Genomic DNA, 18,858 nt, shown 5'->3' on the forward strand with positions numbered 1-18,858 from the left:
ACAATACAGGTTCCCAGGTCTTCCTGCACTGATAAATCTGAATGAATGAGAACAATCCTGAGTGGGGTGGGGGGAGGGTACTTGCATTAAAAAAAAATCTCCTTAAGTAGGAGTGCCAGATTTAGCAAATAAAAACACTGATAGCCCCAGTTTAACCTGAGCTTCCAATACACAGCAAATAATGTTTTTTAAATGTTTATTTATTTTTGAGAGAGAGAGAGAGACAGAGCATGAGTAGGGTAGGGCAGAGGGAGGGAGGGAGACACAGAATATGAAGCAGGCTCCAGGCTCTGAGCTGTCAGCACAGAGCCCAATGTGGAGCTCAAACCCACAAACTACGAGATCATGACCTGAGCCAAAGTTGGACACTTAACTGGCTGAGCTACCCAGAAGCCCCACAAATAATGTTTTAATATAAGTATGTCCCATGCAATAATTGGAGCATATACTAAAATTTATTTATTGTGTATCTGGAATTCAAATGTAAGGATTGTCCTGCATTTTATCTCTCTGCATTTAACTATATCCTGGGGAACCTTGATTCTCAGCCCACATGGGAGCTGTGCTCCTGACTCCCTGAGTAGGGTCCAAAGTTGAACCTCCCAGTCAGAAAATAGAGAGTATTTTTTCACTTGACGCAGGGGGGAGCTAGAGGATGGTTGTTCACTTTCTCTGCTCCTAAATTGCTAAGGAAGCATGGGTAGGTTGACTAGCTTGCAACTTAACCTCTCAGTAGTTGTGAATCATTTTCAGAAGATCTGCAGTTCTTCCTCCCAGTGGGACTCTGAGAAGCAATAGGAAGTGAACACAGAGCCAGCCACCTCTCTCCCTTGGCCTTACTTCTAGGGGGCTAGTCCAGCCCCTCAGAGGTTCTCTCTCTTGTACCCGGCTTCCCCAGACTGGCCTACCCTCACACTGATGTCATAGCCCTATTCTGACATCACAGCCCAGTGGTTGGAATTATCCCAGGCATCCCAGATTCTGCCTGTAGAGCAACCAAGGCTGGCATTTGAGCAAGGGGGTTAGGGGGTTTGGGTGGCTGGTGGCCCTAGGGGTTGACCCTAAAGAACATCTGGGCAGCCTGCCATCCAATTGCTCCAAAATGAAAATCCTCTAAAAGGTAGGACTTCAAAGGCTTTCTTTCTGTTCCTGTTTGCCGTGGTTCCCAGAGATGGAAATAAATTCCTGGGAACATGGGTTTGTTCTGGCTCTGTATACAGTTCCTAGAACACCTGCTGCATTTGTGTGTTGGGATACAAGTGGCCTGGAGAAATGGTGGTCTCTCCTTGGACCACTCAACACTCTTCCCATTTGAAGGAATGACTTCCTCAAATGCAGGAGTTATTCTTGCAAGGAGTTATCCTTCAGTGTTTGGAGAATGCCTGCAAGTACTGAACCATGGGTGGGCTCTTCTGTGGCCACTTCCTCCATCTTCAATCCCTAGAGGCTGGGTGTGGACAGGGCTGTGCCCTTTTCAGCACAAAGGGAAAATGTAGCCACATTCAAGCTATTAGCTCTCCGATCCTTAAGTCCCAAAGAGGAAGATCCTCATCTGGCTAGTTGGCCAGAAGGTGTAATGAGGTCTCTTGTGAGCTTATTAAGTTAGTAAAATATTGACTGGTATTGATTAAACAACACACACAAAAAATGAGTAACTTCTTTTTGACTTTGGTAGGTGGGCATAAAGTCCCCTGGGATGAGCATGTTAAAAGTTAGGGGAGGACCACCAAGATTCTGATGTGATGGTCATATGGTGCCTGGGAACCCCTTGTTTTTCCAGGATCCCCATTTTTAATAAATGTTCCACACAGAGCTCATGTTAAGAAATGTTGCCTTTTCAGGGGCACCTGGGTGGCTCATTCATTAAGCATCCAACTTCAGCTCAGGTCATGATCTCATTGGTTCGTGGGTTGGAATCCTGCATCGGCCCTATGCTGACAGGTCAGAGCCTGGAGCCTGCTTCAGATTCCATGTCTCCCTCTCTTTCTGCCCCTCCCCTGCTCATGCTCTGTTTCTCTCTGTCTCTCAAAAATAAATAAATGTTAAAAAAAAAAAAAAAAAGAAATGTCATCTGTTCAAACTCCCTGGATTGTTTGCCACAGCTGGCTTGATTCCCCCATTTCCAAATTTCATGGTTTCCATTGAATGGGGATTTAGTTCTATGTCACCCACATTTTTACTTAATGCAGTGGATATAGAGACATGGTAGGGTAATCACCAGGTGCATTTGTATCCGAATTCTTGGCCCCTGTCTTCCAGGCATAGGGGCAGCCTTTTCTCTACCTGAGAAGAGGGATTGTATCTATATTGGGAGTGCTATACTCTTTACTCATCAGATTCTCTTCCTGGTCCTTACCTAAACTGAGAGAATGGGAATATGGGTGTGAAATTACTGGTTATTGAAGTTAATGGTGGTGAAGGGTGTTGCTGACTGACAGGACTGGCTTCCATTTCTCTGGTGGCCCTGGGATGAACACTTAATAGTACCTGGGAGGGCAGCAAATTGCATGTTGATAGGTCAAAAACTCATGGTGGATATTCCTTCCCCACTTTGGCTGTGAGTTCAAGCTTCCCTGAGAATGCCTCACAGACTTCTGAACAAATTAGCATATCTGTGCCTACTTTGGAAGGGAAGTTGGTGTCTGGTTTGGAGCTCTTTGGACAAGGCTGTGTCCCATATCCAGATGTTCAAACCTGGAGCCTCTAGTGATTTCAGTGCTTCTGTCTATCCTTTTGGTCCTGATGAGAGGCAGGACGTGTCCTGGCCCTTGGTCCTTTGTCTGCAAGTTCCAAGACAGAGTAGTTGACCTCACCCAAACTCTGCAAAATGTGGCTGGGTCAGCCTCTCTCTGAAACTCTTTTCTGCCCTGGGCCACCTGAGCCACCTCATTCAGTAGGAGTGAGGGAAGAACAGAAGAGTTGGTGTCCCCTCAGCGATGCTAGGACAGGAAGCTGGGCTCACTCCATTCCATGTGGCCAAGGAAGGGGAGGCCCTGACTGTCTACCCTGGCTTGGGGGAGAGAAAAACTAGTTCCAGTTGGAGAAATGAAGCTTTGGAGACTTTCTTAAAACAAAGGACAGGACTCTGCAGGCAGGTCCAGTCAATTTTATTCTGCATCTTTAACAACACCTTGAGTGTAGTAGTTGCTCAGTAAACATGTGCCAGTTGAAAAGGATGTGGGGGAAAGCTCAGGTGGGACAGCTGGACTCAAGAATGCTGCAGAATACCAGGGAGGGGATTTTGTAAAACATTTTTGTTGTTATGGAAAATTTAACACATAAAGAAAAGTGGACAGAAGAGTGTCAGGAACCCACACACCTGTCCTTCAACCTTCTTTTTACCTCCATCCTCTTCCCCCTTCTCATGTCATTTTGAAGCCAATTGCAGACATTATGTCATTCCATTTGTCAATATTTCAGATGTACCTGTATTTTATTTTATTCTATTCTATTCTATTTATTTTTGAGAGAGATAGCATGAGTGGAGGAGGGACAGAGAGAGGGGGGTACAGAAGATCCAAAGCAAGCTCCACACTAACAGCAGAGAGTCTGATGCGGTGCTTGAACTCACGAACTGTGAGATCATGACCTGAGCTGAAGTTGGATGCTTAACCAATTGAGCCATCCATGTGCTACAGGATGTACCTTTAATAGAGTAAGGATTTATTCTTTAAAATTTAACATAACCAAAGTACAGTTATCACATCTAAAAAATTAACAATGCTTTGGAATGAGGTTTATTTAAGGGAGCCAGTGTTCTCTCTGGTGCTCAAGAGGGTATAAGGGAATTAGAACTAGGACTAGGAATGCAGTGGCTGAGAAAGGGGGGCACACCTGTGCTTCCAGCAAAGAAGGCGGGGCTTTATTCAGAGTTTGAAAAAACCAAAGAGGAAGTTACATCCCTCAGCTGAGAGAAAATTCTGTCCTTTCACAAAGAAGCAGGGCATGGCGTGGCTCAGAAGGTCATGGAAGGATGGAGACTCCTATTGGTTTGGCCTTGCCAGGAGGCCCTGCAGGGTAAAGAGCAGGTCATGAGCTGGAGTCAGTTCTCAAGTAGCAAGGGCAAAAGCCACCAGAAAGGAACTTAGCAAAGTGATGGTATTTGTTCTATAGGGGGTGTTGACAGTTTGGATTTAGATGTGACCCTGTGACCCATACAGATGGCAGCAGCTTACCCCCAAGGGACTCATATAAATCAGTGCTAGCTGAAAGACGCTCAGGGTAAATGGGTCATCAGCGGGTTTGAATGTATGTGGAGAATTTAAAGAGATTGATGTTCAGTTCTCAGAGAAATTGAGTTGGATTTTCACAGTGAGGATGATAGGCTGCATCTATTCTGACTTACAACTCTTCCTTTAGGACCCCCTGTTTGCCTCATAAGCCCAGGAGCCAGCCTAAAGAGGCCCCTCTTATTTCAGTAGGAAATAGGCATTCTGAAATGTGTTTGGATTGGGAGGTGGTCGTGATAAGAGGGTTAGTAGGTCAGAGTCATTTGATGAAAACAGACAAAACAGTCACTGTTTACATTTGATACAATCTTACCATTAAGATGGTTTTAAGCATCATTTTCCTGCCCAGGGAATTACCTTGATTACTAATTGCTTTCTTTGTAACTGAAGGACATAATAGCACTTCCCTTTGTAATTAGCAGGTCCGTAAGGCTTATGTTTTGTTACCATTTAGATGTTAACCTAATTGTGTATCTGTGGGTATGAGTGCCAAGCTCAGACACAGGTAAGGCTCTCGGCTCACTATGTCACTAACTCCCAAGGCAGAGGTCTCCGGGGGCCAGGTCAGAACATGTGATGTAAACCCAAGGCACATTGGCTGGGACATCTTCCTGGGTTCCTCATACACTTTACTTTTCCAGTTTCAGATTTGATTTAGAGGTAAACTTTGAAAGGTCAAGGCTAGGAACTCTGGGATATAGATGTGGAAGGCTGGGCTCTGCTGGAACCCCAGGAAGTTGTTGAGTCTCAATTGCATGGTGGTGTGAAGGGGTGTGATTAAGTAAAAGGGGTACAAAATTTGGAATCCTGGATTTGCTCTGAGTCACTTTGTGACTTTGGATGAGACCTTCAAAGCCTCAATTTCTCTGCCTCTCAAAGGGAAGAATAATGTCTGTATCACAAGATGGTTATGAGGATAAATATCAAGAACAACAATAATAAAAAATACAAAACAACTCTAAGTGAGAGGAAATCAGGTGGTACAGCTGACCAATGCCAGTCATTACCACCACTCCCTCTCCCTGGCTCTTCAGCCCATATCCCTAGTTGACAGTTGATCTGTGTGTGATGGTCTCATGCACAAGGGGATGTCTCCTAACTGCTCTTGGAAGCACCTTTGTAGACAGGGACCTGTTTACTAATTTTTTTTAAATTATTATTTTGTCATGATTTTCAATTCAGGGTCAGTGGCAGAAAATGAAAACCCACTCAAACTATCATATGGAAAAGTAGGGAGTTATGTTCAGGGTGTGTCCTAGAGGGACGGAATGTGTCGGCAGTTGCTGCTTCTGATTGTCCCATTTCTGGCTCACTCTTGGTGTCCCCTCCATTTTCTTCCCCTCTGTAAGTGGTCTTCTGTATTCCTCTATAACCTTGTTCTGCCAGTGGGCCTGCCCTGCCCTGGCTGTGCCCAGCTTTGTGCTGCTGTCTCTGTGCCCCAGTTTCAAACTCTTGGGTGAGAGGCCCCAGAGCAGCTTGGAACAGGTACCCACCCCTGGTCCCATCAGGTATGGCTAGAGGGGACAGAGTCATGCCTGAGGGTGACCTGAATGTGTTTAGTGAGGGAGAAATCCTGCCCCCTTAAATCCTCCTGAAATATGGCCTCTTCTGTAGACCGTACCCTGACCATCTCCATCCTCCATCTAGTGGGCCTCTCACTATCTCCACCAGGAGCAGGAGCAGGAAAAAGAACAAGAGGGGCAGACGGCAGCTGTATGGGTTCTACATGTTCTGCAGCTGCCTCTGCCCATACCCATCCCAGACCAGGGAACTGTGGCGAACTCACACCCAGCTCTGGAGGGAGGCCAGGCCAGCAGGTGGGTGTGATAACCATGCATTGTGGAAGAGAATCATTGGGGGACAAGACAAATCCCCTGGAAGCAGAGGCAGGAGTCATGGAAACTTCTGGAGGCCCCTCAAATGTGGCTGAGTTGTCAGGGAAGGCCTTGTGATCACAGAAAGAGCTGGGCTCAATGGAGACTGCCTCTCAGCAGCACAGTCCACATGTGCAGGCAGGGCCTCAGCGTAATTCTTGCACATTGGGCCAGTGTGTGTGGCTCTCAGCTGGCCTCCTCCCACTCTGTCAGCCTAAGTAGCTTCCCTTGTTCTATGTCTGGTGGTCTCTGGTGAAGGACATCTGTTTGAAAAGTGGATTCTACTGTAAAAGGTTTAAGAACCATTGGTCCGGAGCTGTCACCTGAGGTCAGAATTAGCTTTGAAACCAAAGCTGAACCTGAGGATGGCAAGGGCTGGGCAGGAGAACAGGGCCTGGTCATTTTCATGATCTCCCTGCCCACCCCTCCCACCCCTGTAAGTCTTCACAGACCTTGGCCTGGGTTTGCTCTTGCCTGTTTATCTGGCATTGCTCTCCAGGGGCCCTCACATTAGGGGTCCTTTCTTCTCTCATGGAAAGGACAAAGGCTGTACCAATGCTCAGGCCCATAATGCCTGGATGCAGAAAGAACATTCTGTCCAGCACTCAGATGTTTGGTGTGCACAGTGCCTCATGCTTGTAGGCTGCCTTAGTCCAGATGGAAGCAGGAAAGAGCGAAGCTGGCCCAACAGGCAGCCCCAAGCCCCAAGAGCCAGGCTGAATGCAGGCTACCTCTGGCTGCCCAGGCGGGAGTTGGCAGCTCCTTCAGTCTGGGACGCAGCCCTCTGTAGAGAGAGAAGAAATTGTCCTAGTGGGTTCGTGTGGGGCCATGATAAAGACTGCAAGCTGGGATTCTGGTGGGCGGGTTTTGCTTTTAGATGACTGAGTGGTGGATTTTCCTCTCCTGCCAGCACACCTTACTTACATTTTCCTGTAGAAGGCAGCTGGAAACCCTTGACTGCTCAGAGATGAGGTGGCTTCTCTTGAGAAATGGGATTTTCATTTTAATTAGGCTTTTGAGTCGTGGTGCCATGCCTGCTCTGGAAGAGTTGCACCTACAATGAACCTATTTTTCCTCATCTCTGTTAAACACTAGAAGTAGGGAGGACGGATTGGTCCATAGGGAATCTTGTCATCGATGAGGCAGCTCCATGTTTGCAGAGAGCTCCTGTTCATAGCTGTCTTGTGAGCCCCACCAGAAGACGCACCTTCAAAGGGCCTGGCCCCAGGAGCCCTGGAGCCCCAGGGGTCCTGGCAGCAGCTCCTGCCAGCTGCAGGGAAGCCTTAGGCCTGGCTTTGAGGCTATGGTGAGGCCTGGCTTTCTCTCTCCTCAGGTGAGTGCTGCCCTCTGTTGCCTTTGTCTCTCTGGAACTCAGCCTTCTGTCTATAGAAGGGAAACAACGAGAGCCCTTAGGCAGTTAGACAGCTGGTGTGAGCCCCACACGCTGTGCAGTGTCACACACATACAGGATGGGGTACATCATGAGTGTTCTTCTGTAGGACACCTTGCAGCCCAGCCCAGCCCTGCTGCTTCCCACTCCCAGCGGGTGCTCTCCCGGCCCCTGGTGCTTCTCCTTCATAGTGCTTACCACAACTGTGGTTATTATTCACTTGTGTACTTATCTGTTTAATGTCTGACTTCCCTGATAATACTGGTGCCTAGGCCTTACCCATCTCAGAGTAGATATGCAGCAACTATTTGTTGGGTGGATAAAGGAAGGGATAGAGGGAAGAAGAATGAATGAAAGATTGAATGTAGAAGAGTGTGCCCGGTGCTTTGACAAGGCATAGTGGTTCCTTTCATTCATACTTTCTGGGTGTGGAGCCTTCAGGCCATTCAGATAAGTTGCATGGGGATCCTCACAGAGCCCAGTTTGAAGAGCATGTCTTTCTGAAGGGCATTACCAGGAATGTGGGAGATCAGGAGGGACTTCGGGGTAATCCCAGGGAGTTAATCTAAAGAGACTGCAGGGGAGCATTGGTGTCCTTAGCAATGGGCAGTTGCTAAGTCGCAACAGGGCCACCGTATTTAGCCCTCCAGCTGGTGCTGTTCACAAGAAACTCAGTAGGAGCTGGAAACACTTGCCTGTGAGCGATAACACATGTGTTGAGGTTTTGCTCCTTTGCAAGGACAGTTTGTAGTAGTGGTTTTTACCTCCTGAGTGGGCAGTTAGCCTCAGCCCCCAGCATCAGGGTCCTAACCACCAATAAGGAATTGTTCCTGGGAGAAGGAAGACTCTACTGGGGCTGAGTCCTCAGTTACTCAGCTGCAGTATGTAGGCACTGGCATTAGCATCATCATCTCTGAAATAGGGACAGCCTCAGTCCTGGCCCAGCTGACTTCACAGGGTGGCTATGAGGCTGGAGGAATACATGTTGAGGAAGAGTGTCCAGGGGTCAGTGTTGGAGTTGTCATTGGCAGAGGTGTCCAACAATAAAGTTGGGCCCTCCTCAGCCCCTCTATGGGACAATGGTCATCACAGACAGCCATTGTCATTAGAGTAAGTGCCAGGTTCCAGGTGGCTTTTGTCAGGAATGTGCCATCATCCAGGACCATTCCATCAGGATGCTAGAGGTGCATTCCAGCCTTTTAAGAAAAAAAGCTCTTGGGGCACCTGGGTGGCTTAGTTGGTTGGGCGCCCACCTTCAGCTCAGGTCATGAACTCATGGTTCGTGGGTTCAAGCCCCACATTGGTCTCTGTGCTGACAGCTCAGAGCCTGGCTCTTGCTTCAGATTCTGCATCTCCCTCTCTCTCTTCCTCTCCCCCACTCACACTCTGTCTCTCTCTCAAAAATACATAAAACATTTATAAAGAAGAAAAGAAAAAAAGCTTTTTGTTTTATAAAAGTACTCAGTGGCAAAAGAAAAGAGTAAACCAGGGGCGTCTGGGTGGCTCAGTCGGTTGAGCATCCGACTTCGGCTCAGGTCATGATCTCATGGTTCGTGGCTTCGAGCCCCGTGTTGGGCTCTGTGCTGACAGCTCAGAGCATGGAGCCTGTTTCAGATTCTGTGTCTCCCTCTCTCTCTGACCCTCCCCTGCTCATGCTGTCTCTCTCTCTCAGAAATAAATAAAACATTAAAAAAATATTTAAAAAAAAGAAAAGAGTAAACCATACTGAAAAAATAGATAAAAGGGAGAAAAATCTCCTCAACTCTACTAACCCAGAAATGATCACTGTGAAATTGAAATGTCCTTTACTGAAGAGCATCACAAACATTTTATTTTTTTATTTTTTAGGCTTATTTATTTTGAGAGAGAGAGAGAGAACTAGTGTGGGAGAAGGGCAGAGAGAGGGAGAGAGAAATCCAACCAGCCTTCATTTTATCAGCAAGAAGCCTGGTGTGGGGCTTGAACTCTTGAACTGTGAGATCATGACCTGAACTGAAATCAAACGTTGGACGCTTAACTGACTGAGCCACCCAGGTGCCCCACAAACGTTTTATTTATGCATATATGTGCATTGAGATCTAGGTATATAATTTCACATCAATGGGGGAAATTCCCAACATTCAGTTTGGTAATTGACTCACTAAACTCAATGTGTTGTGGACATCCCATGCTAATAAATAATAATCTACGACATCACTAATTGTAGAAACTTCCTAGCAAGTTACATACATGTGTATAAATGTATAGTCCCATGTTCTTATCACTCACTTTTGAACAATTATCAGTTATGGCCAATCTTAGCTCTCCCCATCTTCTATAGTCCCTATTATTTTTTTTATTGTCGTAAGTATACATAACATAAAATTCACCGTTAATGATATTTAGCATATTTACAATGTCATGCAACCATCACCTCTATCTAGTTCCAGAACATTGTCATTACCCCCGAAGGAAACCCCATATCCATTAAGCAGTGACTCCCTATTTACCCCCTCTCCTTTAATCTTCTTTCCCCCGTTATTTTTTTTTTAAAGCCCCATCTGTAAGCAGTTTACTGTGTATTTCTAAAAAACAAAGACTCTTGTAAAAGCATAAATTCAGGACCACTAACACACCTGAAATAAAAATTGTTTAATATCACCTGTTTAAATATCTAATTTTAATGTCATTTTAAATGGTGCATAAGATTCCACTGAATGGATATAGCATAATTTAATTAAATACTTTTTAGCCATTTAGGCTGTTTGCAATATTTTACTGTTATCAAAAAAATAAGTACTGGCACAAACATTTCTGTTCTTTTTCTTTTCTTTTTTTTTTCTTTTGGTATTAGTGTGATTATTTCTGAAATGTTAATTCTTAGAAATGAAATTACTTCATCAAGTGCACGTTTCCCATTTTGATTCCTTTGCCAAGTTATCTCCCATAAAACTTTCAGTTTACACTCTCTTTAGTAGAAAACGGATGTGTTGGTTAAGAGAAAGTACTCCCTGGAAATATCCATGTGTTAATCCTTTGTCATAGCTCATGTAAAAGTCCCACTACTTTACCAGGTATATAGAAATATTCTGTCATACTGGGTGAGGAGTCTCCAGATGCCATAGCAGCGCAAGGCCATTGATTGATAACCAAATTCAGGAGAAAAATGCTGTGGTGTGGTGTCCACAGTGACAGCCTACAGGACCTTGAACTGAAGGAGGGCATAGAGTTGTTGGGAGAGTGATGGCTGCAGCCTCGAAGAGCAGGAAGACAGAGGCCCCATTAGTGGAGCTGGGCTGGCTCATCAGTCTGGAAGCTGGTGGAGGAGAGGGGGGAGGTAGGGAGCTGGTGGTAGGAAATTGATACTCTTTTGGAAGAGGGGAGGAAGAGAGAACTAGTTAGAAGAATCATCCTCTGCCATTCACGTAAACTTGAATTCTTGTGCTATTAAAGACATGGTAGTGGCATTAAAGGACATTGGAAAGAAGAAATGAAAGTATTGCCATGATTCCAGCCATAGCCATGCTTTTGGGGGCCCACTCATATCCCACCCCCCACCCTTACCCCCACACAGCTGAAGTTGTGGTGACCAGCATATTCTCATTTCACTCGGCCTCACAGCATCAGTATTCCAGGCCGTTCTGCACCCTTGGATGTCACTTTTTATGCTTGTTTCTAGCCCTAGTTTTGTTACCCTGTTGTCCTTTGGCTGGACACCAAGCAGCTTCCAGTTATGGCCTGTTATAAATATAATGTCCGTGCATGTGTCTGTCCTCTCTTCTGTGATGCTTTCCTAGGAAAAGTTGTGTTGGGGAGGGGGTGCAAATGGTACTGTGGTTCTTGATTCCACTGTCCTCTATCCCAGTTGGTTTCCAGAAGGGGAGCGAGTGACCTGCAGGAGGGTACCAGAGAATAAAGGGTTAAGTTAAGTAGTGCAACATATGTATAATCTACAAATAACTATTCATAAATTGGGGACAAATGATCAACCTTGTTTTTTGGGGTGGGATGCATAACCCTAACAAGTTGGATGTCTAGCTTGTGGGTTCTTTGAGGACCAGCACCACCTTCTACTCACTCTCTGTGCCTACTGCCCAGCACTGAGTGGCATTTCACAGACATCTGGCAAAGCTTACAAAAGGTGGTCCCAGGCAACATTGCCACGTGGCCTGCTCCTGAATGGCTGGACTGCAGCTTACTCAGGAAACTGATGCTCTTCTGCCTTAACCACCTTGGCCCCTGCACCTCCTAGATGCACTTGTTGCTGCATCTAGTGGCTGGACAGAAGTGACTCTAGTTGACAGCAACACATATCCTGCCCTTCCCTGAGAGAGCTCCAGATAGAAAGGAAGCACCTTTTGACTAACACAGTGTGTAAAATGTGCTCTTGGATTTTGGAGTAGATTCCTCTTCATCACTTACATACAACACCCAGAGGAAGCACCTTTTTTAAAAAAAAAAGTATCCCCAGTTCCTTTCCAGAATGAAGTTGAAACAGATCCAAGGGAACAAAGGAGGCACTCAGTCTTGTGCTTGAGTGGAAAAAACAGAATTGAAGCAGAAGGACTGTGGCCCCTTGGTGGTTGGGTATTCTTTTCCCTGATCCTTGCCACCCACCCTGGGCCATCCTTGGCATCCTTGACCTTTGCTTGTCCTCTCTCCCTCACATTCGCCCCCAGCTCTTCCCCATGCAGAAATCCAGCTCATCCCCACTCCTCAAACTGTCTTCTTGCTCTTCAGTATTCCTTTGCTCGTCAGTTTTCCTTTCAGAGGAGTATTTCATGTGTGCCAGTCACATTCTCATTCAACATGAAGCAAAAACTTTAATCCATTTGTAGTCTATTTAAAACCAAATGAAAGTGCTTGAATTGAATGATTATTCAGGCTGAGCATTCAGCCCTTAAGGAGCTCACAGCCCTGGGTGAGCTGAAAGGCAGTTATTTGAAAACCGAGAGTCACGCAGTATGGTTTCCTCCATGCCAGTGCCAATGCTTTTGCAATAAGTATGCGACAGTGATCCATCTCTTCTACAAACACAGTTAAGTGATTATCCTGCAGCAGCTCCTGGGGACAAATTCGGGCACCAGTGAGTGGAAAAGCAGTGGAAAATGTCATCAGTAAGTTTTACTCAGCCCCTACTCTGTGTAACAAACCAACGCTTGTGAGACGTCATGGCCTGTGACCCTGGCACTTTCCAGGGTGCCCTGGCCACTTAGATACCAATGCACCATTTTCACTGAATCGCCCTGGCATTTGTGGATCTAACTTCTGTCAAGTCACCTTCCCATTCCGCAGGCTTTGTGCACTCATTCCAAGCAACCCAAAAGTAAATGCCATGTACTAATTTTCTTTTAATATTAAAAATTATCCTCTCCCAAAGGCAACCATTCCTACATTTGGTTAACTCTGTCATTCCTGCCACACTCTGAGTCATCTGTCCCTTGGCTCAGCCCTCCACTTGAGCTGTGAGTGTAGAGAAGCCAGTGTGGAGCCTGGGGATCTCTCGGCCAGGAAGTCCACCATCTACCTCTCCACATCTCCTTTGGAGCCTGCACTGTTCCAGAGACACAATGACTCTTTGTGTTTTTTGTGCAAAATACCCCTGATGTGGATTGAAGCCTTCTGACCTTGGGCTGCTTGGAGGGAAGGAGACTCATTAAGGGACGTCCTTTCCCTGCATGTAGGTCCTGAGACTGACCATAGGTGATGCTGGGTTCTGTGTAGGACATGTCTGGGGCACTATCTCCATGAGTCAAATAATCCCATTGAGAGAGAGGAACATTTTCCCTGTTTACAGAGGAGGACCTCAGTACCTTTTTGGAAATCACTGTTAGGAAGTAATGATGCTTTGATCAAACATCTGGCTGCTCAACTAGACTGTCTACTTCAAGAAGAGTGCAGAGTGCAGGGCCTGCCATAGGAGTTGCTCAGGAAATGACCTGAGCATGGTAGCACCAAAATCCAAACATAGACTTTTGCAGCTTCAAAGCTAGGCCTTGTTGTATCCCCTGGATGAGAACATGGTGAAGGGCAGGAACAAGTAAGGATTATTTTGTTTATCATTTGGTAGGGGCATTTGCTCAGTAGATGGCCATGGAGCTCTGAGAGCTTGGAAGAATTAACGCAGATTCCTAAAAGTCCAGGTACTCTCTTGGTTTCTTGGAATTTTATTACATTGAACCTCAGGGAGAGGGAAATAAAGCATGTGAGTTGGATGCTTATTAGCTATAGTGCTGGTGTGCTGCCTAAGAGCATCTCAAGAAGGTGATCTATGATCACAAATGGAATTCTGTCAGAACACCTATGCCTCCTACAAAGGTCCTATCCAGCTGGAGGTGGGGATGGGGGGAGGATTCCCCAGGGAACGTGAATGGTGGCCCTGCCTGGATGGTGGACTATGCACCGGTTTTGTATGAGCCGACTGGAGAGGAGTGCCTGCCCGGGGGGGTGGGAGGGGTGGGGATGTTGGGGCTGGCGGCCCCAGTGAACCAGAAGACTGCTGTGGGAGATCCAACAACATGAAGGTGCCAGGCTTCATGTCCCTGCTGGCTTGCAGCCACTGTCCCAGCTGGAAAACATGCGGAACACAGGGGTCCGTGATGGACAGCCACTTTTTTTTCTTCAATATGCTTTTTAAAAAATCTTCACTTGTGTGCCTGAGTAGCTCAGTTCATTGTGTCCAATTCTTGATTTTGGCTCAGATCTTGATCCCAGGATTGTGGGATCCAGCCCTGCATCAATCCCTGCATCAGACTCTTTGCTGAGCATAAGATCCTCTTAAGATTCTCTCTCTCCCCCTACCCCCTATCTGCCCCTCTCCTTTGTTTATGCTCATGCTCTCTCTCTAAACTAATTTTAAAAATCCTTACTGAGGTATAATTGACATGCAATAAACTGCTTGTATTTTTTTAAATGTTTTTTATTTATTTCTAGGAGAGAGAGAGAGAGAGACAGCGTGAGCAGGGGAGGGTCAGAGAGAGAGGGAGTCACAGACTGAAACAGGCTCTAGGCTCTGAGCTGGCAGTCAGCACAGAGCCTGATGCGGGGCTCGAACCCACAAACCGCGAGATCATGACCTAAGCGAAAGTCGGACGCTTAACCAACTAAGCCACCCAGGCGCCCCTAAACTGCTTGTATTTAAAGTGCCTTATTTGATAAGTTTTGACATACATGTGCACCCACGAAACCATCACCACAATCAAGATAATGGACATATTCCTCACTTCCAATGTCTTCCCATGCCCTTTTGTAGCTCCTCTTCAGCCCTTCCTACCTCCCCAGATAACCGCTTGTGCTTTCTGCCACAACAAATTAGTTTGCATTTTCTAGAATTGTATACAAGTAGAATTGTAGACTATATACTCTATTTGTCTTTTTTCACCCCAGCATAACTATTTTGAAACCCATTCGTGTTGTGGCATATATCACTAGTTTTTTTCTTTTCATTGCCGAGTGCTATTCCATTGTTGGATGGAATGTCTGCTGTTGCCTGTTGATAGACATTTGTTGTTGTTTTTTTTCTGGGTTTTGACTATCACAAATAGAGCTGCCATGAACGTTTATGTCCAAATCTTTGTATGGACATATGCTTTCTTTTCTCTTGGGTAAACATCTAGAGTGCAATGGCTGGGTTATAGGGTAGTAGATACATGTTTAACTTTCTAAGAAACTGCCAAACTGTCTTCCAAAGTAGGTGTACTATTTAAATGCCCATCAGCAGTGTGGGAGGGGCCAGGCTGGGGGACACTGAGTCACCCAACCCAGGACAACCTAAAGAAATGTTGAGCACATTGGGTTGCCTGGGTGGCTCAGTCATTTAAATGTCTGACTTCAGCTCAGGTCATGATATCACAGCTCGTGAGTTTGAGCCCTGTGAGTCAGGCCCTGTGCTGACAGCTAGGAGCCTGGAGCCTGCTTTGGATTCTGCGTCTCCCTTTCTCTCTGTCTCTCCCCTGCCCCTGCTCATGCTCTGTTTCTCTCTCCTTCAAAAATAAATGAACATTTAAAAAACTTTTTAAAAAAGAAATGTTGGGCACAGGTTTTCTTGATGATCAATCATTTTGCCTTTAAAAACATGGTTGTATGTTTTCTCAGGTATTGTAGGGTCTTACATAGTTTTTTTGCTTTGTTTTTGTTTTTTCTTCAAGGAGTAGGGGACCTGCGCCCATACTGCCCTATTCATTCGTGCCCAGGGGGAATTAATGAAGGCAGCTTACTGTAGACACAGGTTCTGTCTGTTTTCATTCCTCTGGGACATGAAATATCACATCTCAGAAGGAGGGAGGCTTGTTCAGAGAGCATATGTCTGTCTTAAGGTAAATGAATAACTCCATAACACTCCTAGTAGTGTTGTTCCCCAAATCTGACTGATCATGTAAAATCTTTGCCTTTGCAAATGTTAACATAAGAATGCAATTCATGGAGGGTCTTTTTTGGAAACAGAAAAACTGTGGCACCTTGATGAAAAATGTGCGTTTTATCTCTACTTGGTGTACCTCACCAACATTGCCCATGAGCCCTGGAAGCTTCCCAGAGCCATGCCTACTTGGGTCAGCCAGGCAGGTGATGGAGAGGAGAGGATGGGTCTCAGGAATGTCCACTGTAATTACTCAGAACTGTGTTAATTGAAAGTTGTCTTTGGCATGTATCTGTGGAATGACTATTTTCTCCCATGTAGAAGCTTCAGAAGCAGGGATACCCTTTCAGAGGTGGGCATTAAGTGTCCAGTCTGTTCCTGAGTGAGTAGTCTCACAGAGCTGAGTCTGCAGTTACTTATTAAAATGCTATAGGTGAGAGCACGTGGATGGCTCCATCGATTAATTAAGCATCAACTCTTGATTTTGACTCAGGTCATGATTTCACAATTTGTGAGTTCAAGCCCCTTGTCAGGCTATGTGCTGACAGCATGGAACCTGTTTGAGATTCTCTCTCTCCCTTTCTCTCTGCCTCTCCCCTGCTCATTTTCTCCCCCTCTCCCCCACACTCTCTTTCTCTCTGAAAAGAAAAAAACAAAAAACAAAAAAACCTTAATAAAATGCTGTAGTTGATAATCTTTGTTTTCATTCTTAAAACCAGAATGGCATCTCCAGAAATAGATTTATGTATTTATGGGAATTCACTTAGTAATATAGGGCCATTCAAATCACCTGGGAAAGGAAGGACCATTAACAAGTGTGTTTTAAGTTATATCCTTCTGGAATTTGTTTTTATATGAGATATGAGGTAGACATCTAATTTTATGTTTTCCAAAAGTGTATCTCCTTTTTCCCAGCAGAATTTATTCTGCATTTACATACTACTCTTCACTGATCTCTTTATCATGCCTTCTGCCTTTATCCCACAGTAAAGTCACAGTAGCTTGACAGCGGGTCAGATAAATCCTCCCTCACTGTTGTTTAATTTAAAAATGTATTGGGATTTCCCCCTTCTATATCAATTTTAGAATCAGCATGTGTTTTATTTAAAGTATCCCATTGGGATTTTGTTTGGGGTTGCATTTTAATTATAGTTAACTTTTCCTTTCTACTCATGTAATGTGGGCCACATTTTGTACTTTGAATAATTTTACTTATATATCTAAAGCAGTGCTTAATAATTCTGAGTTAGAAAACTTGCTTTCTTGCTAACTTTTATAGAGGGTAGTATATTTTAAGTCGGTATATAATAAATATTTACCATGTATCTCTCTGTGCTAGACGGTGCTAGGAGATGAGGATTTAATGGAAAACAAAACCAGTCATTGCTGCCAGGGACCTCACTGCCTGCTGCGAGGAAGCAGACAATAGAAAATCATGGTGGAGGGCATATAATGCTAAAACTTGGCAAAGGAAACACAAGATGAGGCACCTAGCCCAGTTTGGAGAGTCAGGGAAGACTGTCTGAGGAGGTGATGTATAAGTTGAGGCCTGAAGGTCAAGGAGGAATTGGCCTAGTAAAGTAGGGGAGTACAAGTGAAAGTGAGACTGGAGGTGAGAAGGAACATGACCGTTGAGAGCTACAGATAGTTTGAAAGTGGCCCGAGCAGGGAGGGCTGGTTTGGGGTGGGGATGTCCCAACATGAGGCTAGAAGGGCTGGATCATAGGTCATGAAAGGCCCTGCCAGCCAGACTCCCCACTAGATCCCAGGAAGGGCTGAGTCTCCAAGAAAAGTGCTATTCTGGAGCCTGGTGCTCTCAGCTTTACTCCCCTGGCTATGGGGTTAACAGTGTGTCAGAGTGAGGCAGGACTGGTGACAGGGCATGGTAGCAGTGGGGAAGGAGTGAAGCACTGGGGTTTGAGAGCTTCAGGGGGCAGAGCCAAGCTCTGTCTCCTGTTTGTTCTTTATGGTGTCTGCAGTACCAGAACCCAACCACACTGGGATCTTAGCCATGTCACTTTTCAGCCACATGACCTGGAACAGATGATGTAACCCAACCCCCTATCTTCCTAAGCCCCAGTTCCATTATTTGAAGAATCAGGCTGTTGTAAGGATGTGTAAAATGTCGGCACTGTGCCTGGCCTGTATGGCACCAATACAAGTGACAGCAATGATTGGGGGGAGGCAGTTTGATTAACTACAAAATGTCCTGCTGAGTATGAAAGGGGAGGGGAAGGGAGTGATACCATCCTCTCTTATTTACTGTTTCCCTAGTGCCATGTCAATCACTGTGAAATTGCTGCCGAGGCACTGGATGCAGAATCCCACCCAGTTCCCATGGGAGATCTTCCTGCAAGGAGAGGCCTTCAGTGGAGAGAACCCAGCCCTCTTCAGCGCGGAGAGCTGGTGGTGGATGGTGTGCTCAGAGCTGGGCCCTGACCTTCTAGCCACATTATTCTCCTTTCACTCGGGGCCCTCAGTCAGAAGGCTGAATGTGCTCTGGGGTGACTGACAAACCAGTCAAGGCCTCTGGTATGATTTAATCTGACAGATCCAAAGAGGAGCATAAAATGATTTTGCTGTGGCTCAGACTTGCAGAGCTCCTGCAATTACATGTCTCCTTTCATGTAAAATTAGATTAGCACCGTGGCTCCAGTGTAATGAGTCTCTCATGCCAAGGACCGTGTTAATTAGTATGTTGTAAATGTTGACTTTTGATTCAGGGCTTCTTTGGGGGGTGATAATTAATTTTTAATAGCTTTGGGCAAATCTACATGCAATACCATGAAAGTGCCAAAATGGCTTCTCACGAGGCCATTGATGTATATGCTTGCACTATCTGTTGGCCATCTCAGAGACTGTGCCATAAAGGAAAAACGAATGTGAAATGTCTGCTCCTGGCATTGACTGGTGAAACATCAGCTTTTGGTTGTTGCACCCTCTTGGAAAGAACTGTGCTATTTTTAAGCTTAGATGGAGGATATCTTGGAAGCTTTACTTTTCCATCTCTGAGATGCATGCTGGAAGTTA

General features: G+C 45.6%; 1 protein-coding gene and 1 long non-coding RNA gene across 5 annotated transcripts in view; both read left to right on the forward strand.

Moving 5' to 3' along the window:
- Positions 1-18,858, forward strand: part of OSBP2 (oxysterol binding protein 2) — a 182,451-nt gene that overhangs the window by 56,847 nt on the left and 106,746 nt on the right. The gene's annotated exons all lie outside the window — the stretch shown is intronic.
- Positions 997-18,437, forward strand: LOC120227793. The gene is made up of 2 exons (XR_005527337.1): positions 997-1,120; positions 18,103-18,437. It is a non-coding gene; the product is annotated as an uncharacterized LOC120227793 (long non-coding RNA).

This window comes from Hyaena hyaena, unplaced genomic scaffold (genome assembly GCF_003009895.1).
Source record: "Hyaena hyaena isolate Hyena2069 unplaced genomic scaffold, ASM300989v1 scaffold_19, whole genome shotgun sequence".
Lineage (NCBI taxonomy): Eukaryota > Metazoa > Chordata > Mammalia > Carnivora > Hyaenidae > Hyaena > Hyaena hyaena.